At 27.6% G+C, this 8,807-nt stretch overlaps 1 long non-coding RNA gene across 1 annotated transcript; it reads right to left on the reverse strand.

The window, feature by feature from the left end:
- Positions 1-4,030: 4,030 nt before the first annotated feature.
- LOC139824252 (uncharacterized) lies at positions 4,031-8,807 on the reverse strand. The gene is made up of 3 exons (XR_011735052.1): positions 6,979-8,807; positions 6,374-6,547; positions 4,031-4,535 (listed from the first exon to the last, which is right to left on the reverse strand). It is a non-coding gene; the product is annotated as an uncharacterized lncRNA (long non-coding RNA).

Genomic DNA, 8,807 nt, shown 5'->3' on the forward strand with positions numbered 1-8,807 from the left:
TTCCAAGTAGAACTAAACTTGATAGAAAGATTCACAATTTCACATCGAGTACCGTGTATCTTAATAGGAAGAAGTTGCCTGAAATCACCACCTAATACAATAATTTTTCCACCAAAAGGTAAGTCGTTATTCATAATATCACGCAACGTTCGATCCATAATCTCTAGAGCATATCGCGGTGCCATTGGCGCTTCATCCCAAATAAAAATATCTGTTTTTTTCAAATATTGAGCTTCTTTTGATTGGATTTTAATACTGGAAAAGGAATCAGCAAATAGTGGAACCGGCAATCCAAATGTCTTGTGAACCGTTTTTTCCTGCTGGCAATAACGTTGCTGCAATACCCGTAAAAGCCATTGTACATACATGTTTATTACGAATTTTGGCTAAGTGATAAATAGTTGTATATGTAAATGTTTTACCTGAACCACCTGGACCATCGATATAAAAACAATTACTATTGTGATGATGATTATTATCTAATCTATTTAATATTATATCTACTATTTTTTTCTGCTTGTCATTTAACTGTTCATATTGTTTGATACCAATTTCCATAACTTCTTCAATAGTCATATAATTATCTTCTTCATCATTTTCTATCAATTGTTCCATTTGTGGAAAATCGGCAAAACTTTTACCTTCAGCACAAAGCATAGTATTGATTTGCGCATATGCTTTCTTTTGTCCTTGTAACATTCCAAAGTGTCGGATAAAATCTTCCGACATTGCTACTTTAAAACTTCCCCAGAGCTCTTCAGGATGCAATGGTTGACAATGCAATAATATACGTACAAATAATCTACGAAGTTGTTTTGGCATCATCCATCCAATAGCTTCATTCATAGCTCGTTTCCATTCATCATCATCTTCAATTAAACCTAAAGTCAAACATGCCTCTGAAAACGATTGACAAACTTCTCCATTTACAGTTCTTAAATTATCAAAACTTGTAGCTCCCTTTACAGTGAGTAATAATAGTCGTAAATGGTATAATTCAGTTTGTGTTGGACTAACGGAATACATTCGTCCTATACAATTAAAATGACTTTTGCGTTTGCTCCAACGCGATACATTTCTACCATTAATTGTTTCTTTTTTAAACTATAATAACGTGGAATTTCTATATATAAATGTTGTTTTGCTTCTTCATCGCGAGAATTTAACGCAAAATAATCTATTAACATAGTAACTTGATCTAAAGCGGAAGTTATTGTATTTTCATCGAATCCATTTTCAATTGTAATATTTTGTTCATTAGGAAGATGGACAGGTAAACGTACTATAGTATGACTTTTATCTTGTAATTTTTTCTCAAGAATGCGCCAACTGGCTTCTACAGGTCCAACATAGCGTGTGTCTATAAAATTACGTATTTCATCATGATCAATAATTATATTTTCTGTTATTGGTTCAATTGTTATAGCAGCAACATCATGTCCTTTATAAATATACTTATACAGATATTTAACTGATTTGATACTTGAAACTACTTCAACATTAATATGACAATTAAAAACAATCGATAAAATAGGACAATATGGAACTACATTACGATTATCAACTATATATCCACCAGGACGTTCAAAACTTCTGCCATTATCTCGTCGACGATAATAAGGATAAGCATCTTCATCCATTCTGGTCTCTTCAAGATAAGATTTAGGATAATGTTTTGAACATTTTCCATCTACCAAACACCAATTGCCACAAGGCCCATGAATCATATGTCTCATAACTATGTCATGTAAAATAGGATTTTCACATGGATCAGGAATTTCAGCAGAGATGAATTTGTCAACAATCTGTGGAGTTGTTATTTTGGAATTGTATTTTAAAGTAATTAACATGTGGACATGTGGCAAACCACGTTTTTGAAATTCAATAACATATACAAAGGCTGCTACTTCTCCAAAAAATTTTTGTTTAACAATCAAATCAATTAAATAATCTTTTTTAATATTAAAAACACGAGCACAAATATCAGGTCTATCAGAAGCTTGTTGGCCAGGTAAAAGATTTTCTTCAATTTCACGCCATTTTGGATTGCAAGTCATTGTAATGAAAAGATCTGGTTTACCAAATTTACTAACTATTGCCATTGAATCTTGATAATTTTGTAACATATTACGTGGTGATCCAATAAATGTAGATGGAAGTATAATCATCTTTCCAATACGTCCATTTAAATTATTTGCTGTAGTTTGTAAATAATCTTTTAAACCTTGATATGTTTCAGTACATAATTCTTTTTGATGATCTCTACAATAATTTATTCTATCCTTTTCAATTTTTACATAACTGTCTACAAGCCACTGTTGAAATAGACGACGCCCTGATAAAAAGACATTAAATTCATCACGAATAGCCATGCGATATTTAATGTACTGGGTTCTAGTTATTCGTTTATTACTATTTAATTTTGTTAAATTACAATGCCATCCTTGAGTACCATATGGATAAAATAATGGATATATCCATGGTTCAACATTTGGATCCATAGTACTAACGTTTTTTAAAGTTTTGTCATTTCTATTACGTATTGTTACATATGATTCTGGAATTTCTCCATCAGCAGTTGTACGAAAAACAGCAGCAACTTCATTAGTTCTTTGAGCATTATATCGGCGTCGATCCATACCTGGTCTTAATGTAAATAATAATTGTAATTCTGGCAATAATTCTCCAGATTCTATTTCTAATCGTCGTTGATTTTCTAATTCTTCACCCATCATTTGATAAGATTGAGCAAATATATTTAATTCCCGCATTATATGTTCAAGATTTTGTATAATTTCAAAATCTAAATCTGAATTTTCATTGAGACGATAATTTATTGCTTCATTAGAATCTACAATAAAAAGCTGGCCGAAAGTGGGGTTTTCATTTTGAGCTGCATACAATGCTGTATTAATTTGATAATAAATCTGCCCATGTATTTTGAAGCAATATGGACCAGGTCGTCTATTTTCAAAATTAACCAAATTAGCGTTAAATGATGCGAATGAAAATGAACTGTTGTAGCTACGGATATGTTTGAAAAAATTATTTGATTTTGCATGGCTACCATTAAATAAACTACGAAGAAATTGTGGAAATTGAGGCAATGGTTCTAAATACACCGCACCGTGATTACAACAATCGTGAAATGAATTGCCTTTATTAGATACTTTTTCAGCTGCGAAATGTTTTGCTCTACAATGAACACAAGACACATCCATAGAACCAATATAATATTCATTTATATCATTAATTAGCATTTGATTAATATCTAAACAATGTAGTTGTCTTCTTTGAGACCGATAATGGGATTGATATTCTACATGACGTTGCCGACGTATTGGTATAATATTTACAGAACTTTCCCCAATTATTTCTTCATTCAATTCTATAACTCGATTATCATGTATTGTGCCAGAAATGTTGAAAACTTGTTGGTGTGCTAATGTTACATCTGAAGAATTTTCTTCAATTTCATGATTTAATTCTATTATACGATTGTCTTGTATTGTACCAGCGATACTAACAGTATAATTTGTATCATTATTTGAGTTTGATATATTATTTGCTACTTTTGTAATTTTACAACGTTGACGAGATTGATACTCAGCATTTTTTTCACGACGTCGTCGTTGAAATTCTTCTTGTTCTTCCGAGGTTCGTTCTACTTTACGTCTTGGCATTTTGAAAAAATATAGATATACAATAATAATTATAAAATAAATATAATTTAGTTATTAAAATACACAATTTTAAAGCTGATTTTCTTTAAATTTTAATAATACCTTTAAATTTTAATAATAATTGTAAATATACAATATATATTATTATTATTTAATATGATATATGTTAAGTTTAAATGAAAGTTTAAATCATAATTAAAAAATATATATAATTTACAATTATTAGTTATTAAAATACAGTTAAAACTTACTTTCTTCAAATTTTAATAATTTATTGTAAAAATATATGATATATTATTATTATGTAATATAATATATTTATGTTAAGTTGAAATATAAGTTTAAATCATTATTATCAACAGCATCATCATCATCATCATTATCATCATCATATAATTTTCATTATCATCATCATATCATTTCATCATCATCATCATCATCATCATCATCATCATCATCATCATCATCATCATCATCATCATCATCATCATCATCATCATTATCATCAACAACAGCAGCAGCAGCAGCAATAGTACAGTTATTTTATTAAGTTACCATACATACATATAAAATTACAATATTATAATATAATACAATATTAAAATATTATTACAATATTATTGTCATAAAATTAAGTACAATAATATATAAAAGATTAAACATATATTAGAGAGAAAAAAACAATAACTACGGAAAATACAATAAATACAAAACACAATAAATATAATAAACACAATAAACTTATAAACTAATAAATAAACACAGTAAAAATGAACACAATATCAAACAAGAAGTATTTAGTAGAAGTAGACTTCAATCTTTTTAAGTGGCTGCTAGACAGCCATTGTAAACCTGTAATTAAAAAAATATAATTATTAGTTTCATATAAATGACAAAATTTTGATTGTTTACAGAATTATACATATTTTTTATTATAAAAGATTCTAATCATGAATAACTAACAATGAAAATATTTCCATCATATATTATAACTTGCGAATAAAATATTACATTAAAAAATGGTTTCTATAGTTAATTTAAAATTGTGAAAATAAAAATAATATAAGTTAAAATATCTTAGATAGAGATAAAGTAAATATCTATAAAAGGTCGAACCTCACCGATGACCTATATAATAATATAATACACATTCTTTTTACATACAGGCACGTACGTATATACGTACTTGTGTATGCACGCATATACGCACATATACACACACATATATACACACGTATATACACGTATATATACATACATACACACATATACATACACACACACACATACATACATATATACACAGGGTGTCCTATTTTAATTTATCATCCTTTTCATTTTTACAGAGTTGAGTTGAATAAAAAATATGTTCAAACAAAAAGTTGTATTGGGCATTGAGGAGGTTATATGATGTTGACCTTTATTTCATCTTGAGTTAAAGTCAGAATATTATTTCAAAATTAACTTTACTTTTCCAAATAAAAACCCTTATTTTTTAATGCATATATTCTTACAATTGAAACATATTAAAAACATAATCACAAAGTTTTTTAAAGAGACAGAAAAATAAAATAAAATTTTATTAAGTAAATGTATGTAGTATATTAAAAAATATTATTTTCTTTATATTAAAATTTTTTAGATTAAAATCTCAGTAATATTTAGCTAATTAAATTGATTTTATATTTATTTTTGAGCTATTATGTTTTTATTTTATCTTTTTTAGCAAAATTAAAACAACTGCTACTTTTAAAGTCTACACAAATACTTTTTGTTTTGTTATCTAGTTGGTATTTTTTCTTTTGTACTTTTTATTATTAGAATATTAATTTTTACATTTACAATTTTGCAAAATCTTAATGCGTCTACAAAGTACAATAAAACTTTTTAAAATAATTTTTATATTTTTATACAACAATCAATTTCTTTAATTATTCTAAAAATAAAAGATCAAGGTAAAGTCATTAAAAAGTAAATACTTTACAAAATATTTTATATTTTATTATATATTACATATTGACAAAATTTAAAATATCTCAGAAAATTCTTCACCAAAAAAAGCTTTATTATGTGGTGTTTTAAAAACATTTGAAACATCAGCTACAAGAATATATAAAAAATAGGGATTTTTATTTAAAAAAATAAAGTTGACCTTGAAATAATGCTCAGACCTTGACTCAAGGTCAAATAAAGATCCACCATCATATGACTCGCTCAGTGCCAAACAACTTTTGTTTGAACATATTTTTTGTTTAAACCTAACCCTGTGAAGATAAAAGGAATAATAGATTAAAATCCAACATTTTAATACATCCTTTTTACACAGTCTTTTTTCCGTAGGTATCACACATATTTATGGTTAACCTAAATACAAGCACTTTTTATACAGTAGGTATAAGATATATACCAAGTAAAAAAACTGTGTTTAGAGTATTATTCTAAATTGCTATTTTTTGACATAGTTTTGTGAAATATTATTATTTCGTATAAATAATGTCAAAATAGGTCAAAGTAATGTAATTTCTTTTACGCAAAACATAAAATCGTTAAAACAACAGTTGGGTGTATAGATGACTATGCTATTGTGTATATATATATATATATATATATATATATATATATATATATATATACATATACTCTCTGAATGTGTGTATGTGTGTGTAATATTGTATATTGTATATTCTTACCTCTCTGTCTAACTCCCTCTAACTCCGTATTAAATGTTATAATTTTCAAAAACGTTACGAAGCAACACGTTTAACACAAACTCATAAAGAGGTATATAAATAGGGAAATATTCCCTCGTTTGGCTGGCAGAAGTTGGGAGTAAAAAACAGGTTGAACGAGACTGTGTAGATAATCTGAAAGAAATATTGGATATTTTTAGAATAATAAGAATATATCGAAATAAGAATACGTCATAGAATAATCTTGAACAAAGAATATATCGAAATAAGAATACGTCACAGAATAATCTTGAACAAAAAGAATATATAAAAAAAGAACTGATTTCTGAGAATAGAAATAAGAAAAGGTATCTTTGTAAAAAAAATATATTGAAGTACGAACAAAAAAGAAGAAAATTTGTTATTTATTAAAAAAGGAAATAAAATTACTTACATAACTCTGTCCTAAGAATATACGTATTATAATAGAAAAATATAACAAAAAATATTTGATACTAAGTATATATGTGTGTGCAAGTGCGTATACGTGTGCATGTATATGTATATAATAATATTATATATTATATATACATATATAATGTTCTATTAAAGGCACTTATTCTTACCTGTCATCCAACTGTATAATGTTTATAATTTCCAAGCAACACATACAATCAAACTTATAAACAGGGAACAAGAAACGGGAAAAGAAAATAGGTTGAACGACTCTATAGATAATCTGAAAGAAATATTAGATATTTTTAGAATAAGAATATATCTCGGAATAAAAGTGCATCACAGAATATTCTTAAAGAAGGAATATGTCAAAGAAAAAAAATTGAGATTTTTGAAAACAGGAATTAGAAAATTAAGAAATTCTTGGAAAAAGTTATGGTAAATTTCTACAATTAGGGCCCCAACGAGAAATCAATTGAAAAGAGGTAAATTCTATGTATTTTTGTCCCTCGAATCCAAAACTGTAGATAAAATTTGGGGGTCGTTTGTATTTTTCAAAATATTGTTAAGAAAAAGATGAGAAAAAAAACACTAAACTCGGATATTTGGTTTTTTTATTTATCAAATACGGATTAATTATTCTCATTGTCAGTTGTATTCTCTTCCGGTGGAAAAAATTTTCCAATGGCTTCGAAAAAAACAACTATTTTGTCGCTAAACTTGTATCGCCGTTTAAAAAAAAATTTTGCTATGTATCCGATGAGATGTTTCTCTTGCGTTCCGTATCGTCGAATGTTGGCTCGGACTTCTCGCCATCGTTCAATATTCTGATCACAAATTAAGTTGTCCGCATACTCATTAACGGTGCCATTTAGGTTAAAATTTTATGGTTGTGAAATACTGTATGTGGCCAAAATTGATAAATTGATAAATTGTGATTTTTGTTAAAGCAGGGCACACACACACACGTGTGTATGCCCTGCTTTATAGAAGTTATGATTTTCGTTAAAGCAAGGCACACACACACGTTTCTATGTCCTGCTTTATAGAAGTGATTTTTGTTAAACCAGAGCACACACATACGTGTGTATGTCCTGCTTTATAGAAGTTGTAATTTTCGTTAAAGCAGGGCACACACATTATGATTTTTGTGAGAACACAAGAATTATGTTTACTGTGCAAGGTGAAACAAGGTCTACCCCACAAAGTCATTAACTTTTGAAAATAATGATTTTATGTCAATATTTACCACAATATCTTAGTAAATACAAGCGACCCCCAAATTTTATCAAGTTTTGGATTCGGGGGGCAAAAATACATAGAATTTACCTCTTTTTAATTGATTTCTCATTGGGGCCCTAATTGTAGAAATTTACCAGAGTTATATATTAAAGAGGTTCCGTCGCTAAAAAAAAATGCAGCCAGTTTCATGAAATTTTAACAATTTTTAAGTGCGTATACGTGTGCATGTATATGTATATAATAATATTATATATATACATATATATAATGTTCTATTAAAAACACTTATTGTTACCTGTCGTCCAACTGTAAAATGTTTATAATTTCCAAGCAACACGTACAATCAAACTTATAAACAGGGAACAAGAAATGGGAAAAGGAAACGACTTTGTAGATAATCTGAAAGAAATATTAGATATTTTTAGAATAAGAATATATTGGAATAAAAGTGCATCACAGAATGTTCTTGAAGAAAGAATATGTAAAAGAAAAAAATACAGAGATTTTTTAGAACAGGAATTAAAAGAGATTCTTGGAAAGAGTTATATATTAATAAGGAGGTTCCGTCGCTACAAAAAAATGCAGCCAGTTTCATGAAATTTTAATATGTTGTTCTGGAATGCAAAATAGAATTATGTAAATTTTTTAGGGATTTTTCACCGTCCTGTTATGAAAAAAATCCATTCCAAAAATTGTACTTTTTAGCATAGGTTCTTATGGAAAATGACATATTGCACACCTTCAGAATGAAATAAGT

Source organism: Temnothorax longispinosus, unplaced genomic scaffold (assembly GCF_030848805.1).
Source record: "Temnothorax longispinosus isolate EJ_2023e unplaced genomic scaffold, Tlon_JGU_v1 HiC_scaffold_306, whole genome shotgun sequence".
NCBI classification, from domain to species: Eukaryota; Metazoa; Arthropoda; class Insecta; order Hymenoptera; family Formicidae; genus Temnothorax; species Temnothorax longispinosus.